The following is a 5,410-nucleotide window of genomic DNA, read 5'->3' as shown; positions in this document are numbered from 1 at the left end:
GAACCTATCCCTAGACCGATTAATTTATAATAATAAAAAGAGATCATACAATAATATAATTGTGAATATGAATAATCATGGGATCCCCACTAAAATGGAAAGCCCAAAATGAGGCATATTATTGGGAATTGTTATTTACACTTACAAGCAACACAGTCCATTTTTTCAGAGTCTAGAAGAAAAAGACGAAGTAATTATTAAAAAGAGTGAAATTATCAAAAATATTTACAAAATATATTACATTTTAAATTCTATCAAAAATAGATATTGGTAAACACTAATAGGTATCAATAATATTGACGAACATGAAAGAAGATTATAGTGTCTATCAATATATCTACGAGCGTTTATGATAAAATCTAAAATTTTGTTATATTTTGTAAATATTTTGATTCATTTTGTTATACTAAAAAAAAGGAGAAAGTCCCATGTACCTATTCGATCTAGCTTCTTCGTGACATGGGGTAATGCTATTACTAAGAGATCTAAACAAAGACGAAGAAACAATGGAGAGTGAGAAGAACTAGCTCGAAACGGGCGGCGGTGACAGTGGAACCACTTGATTCTCTTCATCATCCTCGTTAGGATGATGATCAAAATCTCTGGTGGTAGAGGAGCCAGAATGGAGAGGATCCTGATGACGAAATCTTAGGGAAGCAACATTTTGAGGAAGAACGCAAAGCTGACAAAGAGAAAGAGTAGGGCCAAGCTTGGGGCCAGTGGCAGTCCAAGGAGTGGGAGATTGGCAAATTTGGCAAAGCAAAATCCTTGAATGCTTTTCAACAATGAAATTAGCTGAGTGAACATTAGCATCGCAGCTCCAACACAAACTGGATTCGTCCGATTCACAATACGCATTGGCTCTACAATCGCAAAGCTCGCACTTGATGTTCTTCATAAATTTCAACTCCAAATCTCCGGGATTGGATTCAGATTCTCTTGTGAGGAGGGCATTGGATCCTTTTGGGGCACTGGTTTAAAATAACAGAGGTGAGAGGAGGGGGTTTGGTTTGGTTTGGTTTGTGTGCAAGTTGGTTGTTAAATTAAAGAAATGTGTATAATTAATGTGTTTATGATTGGACATAAGGGGGGAAATTTGGGTCCCATTATATGGAGAATTGTATTATGGAGAAACCTGTGTGTGTTTGCCATGTATTGAAGCAGGGGGATATGGATTATTATTATTGATAATAGAATATGGGTCTCATTTCTCTCATTTTTTTCTCACTTTCAAATTATTCGATTTGCTTATTTTGTAAGATTTATTATGGATTTCAGTTTTGTGTCATCTCATCATTCCTAATTTTACCAAATGCACACATGTTTATACCTAATTACAAAAAATAAAACATTTCTCCTCACATCATAATACTTTTTACATTTCCTATTTTTCAGTATATATATATATATACACACTTAGTCCAATAGTTCTTTCTTCATTGTGTCACTACTAGCTTTTAACCCTAAACATATTGGTATGGATAAAAGAACGGTTGTGGATAATATAGGTTAAATTAAATTAAAATATGTCCCAAAACTTTAAAGTAAGTTAATTATAGGAAAAAGAATAATTTTTTGGTCTCCTCATTTTTTTTTTTGTTATATTTTCCTTACTCTTTTAATTGATTTCTTAAAACAATAATTTAGTCTTTTTCCTCTCATGTCTATCCACATAAAACGTGCAATACAAACTTTATTATAAGAATATGATAAAACATATCTAATATAAAAATAAATAAAGTACAACTCATATAGATTAAATAATACTCAAATATCAAACAAACTTTATTTAGGTAATATAATATACATGTAACAAGAGGAGAGAGAGAGAGAGGAAAAAAGTAAATGAAAACGAAAACACATTAATATATACAAAGTTGTATTATTTGGTAAACTTTCTATCCGAATGAGATTGATGAAAGAAAGATGAAGATAAATGCATGAATCCAGGGCTAAGTTTGATCATAAGAATAAAAAATTCAGCTTCACTCAAAGCTCCATCTCCATCCAAATCTCCTTCTTTAACCATCCACATCACTTCTTCATCTTCTAATACTAATCCAAAAAATCTCATGTTTTTTCTCAAACTCTCTGCAGTTATGACACCTTTTTCTTTATCCATCAGCAAGCGAAACCCATATCTCAATTCCTTAATGAACCCTTTAGCTCCCAGTTTCTCCAACATTTCAGGGAAGAAATCTTTGAATAAAACGACATCTTTTCCTGATAATCCTCCTCCCATATTGTGGGAAAATATATTATGTGTTTTTGGAGATTGTTAGAGAATTGGAAGAATAATGGAAGATGAGAATGTGTGTATGAGTTTTTGGAGGGTATTTATGGAGGGAAAGGAAGGGTGGAAATTGGTGAAAATTTAATTGTTGCCTTATGGAAGACAACCAAAGTACAGATGATAATATTTTTTTATTTGCAAAGATGTATGGACGAAGAAGCACTTTTGATGTTTTGTTAAGAAATGTTGAAACATGACCGTTTCCTTGAACTAATTTCCTCGAAGTTGCATGCGAAGGATCACACCATCATCTTCTAATTTATTTTGATTTTTGGTTTTATATAGTCAACTTTTAGAAGTGTTCAAGTTAAGATATCTTTTAACACCCTGTTCAACATAAATATAAAAAGTCAATGGATCAGTGCCATCAAATTTAATGAAAATTTGAACCAAAAAAAAATCTTGGTTCCGATTCAAGAATGCTGAATCCTAATTAGGACACACTATATTTAGTCTTTACCACATTAGAGTATGTTATCTCTGCTTCGGTTGGAAAAATTTTAAAGAAAATTTTGAATAACGTGCTAGGTAATATGTTAAAGACGTTGGTAATAACATTAGTCAAGTAGCAACTTCAACAAAATATTCTTTTCATATATAAAATATTGTTTTGTAAATTTTGTGGATATTTTTCTCTATCGGTCTATTCCTTTCCTTTTTTTTTTTTTTGCAAGGAATATTTATTCTTTAGATTAGCCATATATAAATGGTCTTTTCATTTAAGTTTGAGTTAGCCATGCACAATTACAAGAAAAGTGTGTACATTGAACGTTTTGAGCTTAGAGTTTGTCTAAGCCTCAACCTTAGAAACTTAAGTTGAAACAATGAATAACAAGCTATACGAGAGTCACTATAGAGAGAGTCTGTCAGATAAGTACTTTCGTTGTAATTGTTTTTGTTAGATCCACTTGTTTTTTCAAAGAGATTTCACACTCTTCTTAAGATAGATGTGCTATACTTTTCCTACTTGAATTTTCATGGCTATCTAGTTAATAATTCAATTCTCTACCTTTACATATTTGTCAAGGATCTCACATTAGAAAAATCAAGAGACTCGATACTTTTTATAATTAAGATAGATGAACTACTATTTTCATTGTCAATTATTTTTTTTGTTGAGGAAATTATATATATATATAACACAAAAGTTTAACTTTAAAAGAGAAAGAAATCATTTTGAAAATAAATAAGACAGAAGTTTGGTTTGATACACCAAACTAATGTTAGATAGATGAGAATGTGAAGTAAATGGAATATGTATATAAACTGACGTTTAGTTGATTGCGTAGTTTTATAGAGTCATCAATTGTGTTTGTAACTGATCATGAAAATGGTGTATGAACTGATATTGTCAAATTGGATCTAACTCATTTCCAAGTCGTGAATTATAATTTGGAAAATTATCCTATGGATGGATTAGTTTAAATTACACAGCATTTTCCCGATTCATTCTTTTCTATAATTTTATGAGTCATTGGACCAATCTAGAGATGGATATGTTGTGGTTGACAAGAAACATTATTAATCAATTTCCTTTCCTTCCGCTAATGTCATGGAATTTTCCCTCTTTCACATTATTAAAACTTACTTTTACTTCTAGTTTTATTCATTTCACTTTTAAAAGACTTTTTTAGTCATACTTTGTTCAAATAAAATTTGTCAAGTTTGTCAGAAGTGGGATTTGAACCCACGCCCTCTCACGAAGACCAGAACTTGAGTCTGGCGCCTTAGACCACTCGGCCATCCTGACTTGATGAGAAATTGAAAGTTCCATCTGGGAAATATGGTTTAAAGATCAATGTAATCTCCATCCCCACACGTTACGTTGTAGAACTACAAAAATTGATGTAATCACAGTTATGTTAAATATAAGAAATCCCTTATTCCTTAAAAAAGAAAAGAAAAAAATCACTATTCAAACTCGTTAAGTCATCAGTTTAAACATGGCAGTAAACATTGACATCAATTTGCACAACTGTCTTTTGTGAAACAACAATTTCCCACGACTCATGAACATCTGGAAGACATGTGAATAAAGGAAAGAGTTAAGCAACTGAGGTCCAACACGCAACTGAGGTCCAACACTCACGAAATTATGTTTATTAATTAGTTCATAATATATATGAAATTGGGAGCAAACTGTGTGTATTACTATATATTGGTGTCCTGTTGTTGACAGGCAATATTTGTGTTAGTGATGACCCACCAAATTTCTCATTAATTAGCTCATAAAGTGTTTAGTTGGAAAGACGATGAGAACACAGGGTGAAGAACTCTGAAAACTAAACATAATTTTCAAAGAAAGTAACAGTTACCGTGTTTGTGAGTCTTCCATTTCCACCGAAAATGTATAGCAATGATTATGAACACCACAAAGGTCGTTGGTAACACAATTGCTACGATGATTCCTTTCTTGTCTTTTACATAATAATCATCTTTTGAAATTCAACAAATTCTGAATGCAACGTAATAACAACAATTGCATGAACAATTGCTCAAAGACTCTTGTTTGCCCCAATTAAGCAATACAAAGACAAACTTGTAGAGATAGTCACAGGTACATACATATGGTTCATTAAAGACATAAGGAGAATAAGTTTATTAAATTATTTTTCTTCAGAATATGTGTGATAACCGTGCCATTATATTGGATTAAAGAGTTTATATATATTGCACCTATTTAAACCTTGGGTCAAAATCGTATAACTAGGTTGTTTATATATAACGGCATATGCTGCAAATTCAAGGTATTTGATGAACAATAATCACCTAAAATCAAAAGCAGACCATCCTACAAATTAAGGCACTTCATAACCATTTCAACTTTTAAAAACTCATCTTCTTCATCATTGCCATTAATGCATTTCAATGACGTCTCTCCTTCTCGCACACCCATCACTCCAATTATACCTTGATTCCATTCCTCTTCATTCTTTGGCAATATAAGTCCTTTTGAACAGCTACAAACTGGAAACGCTTTTGGATTACAAATCCCAAATGCCTCACAAGTACCATAGTAATCACACCCTGTTCTTATAGCCGAACCATAAACATTCCATTTAGCTTCTTTTTAGTATCCCAATTGATTTGCTCCAAATTCCCTTGCGTAAAATAAGA

General features: G+C 31.9%; 1 non-coding gene across 1 annotated transcript; it reads right to left on the bottom strand.

The window, feature by feature from the left end:
- Nucleotides 1-3,959: 3,959 nt before the first annotated feature.
- TRNAL-CAA lies at nucleotides 3,960-4,043 on the bottom strand. Its single transcript has one exon. It is a non-coding gene; the product is annotated as a tRNA-Leu (tRNA).
- Nucleotides 4,044-5,410: the final 1,367 nt, after the last annotated feature.

This window comes from Cucumis sativus, chromosome 1, assembly GCF_000004075.3.
Source record: "Cucumis sativus cultivar 9930 chromosome 1, Cucumber_9930_V3, whole genome shotgun sequence".
NCBI classification, from domain to species: domain Eukaryota; kingdom Viridiplantae; phylum Streptophyta; class Magnoliopsida; order Cucurbitales; family Cucurbitaceae; genus Cucumis; species Cucumis sativus.
Note: the sequence above shows the minus strand (reverse complement) of the source record. Positions and strands in the feature narration are given on the sequence as shown.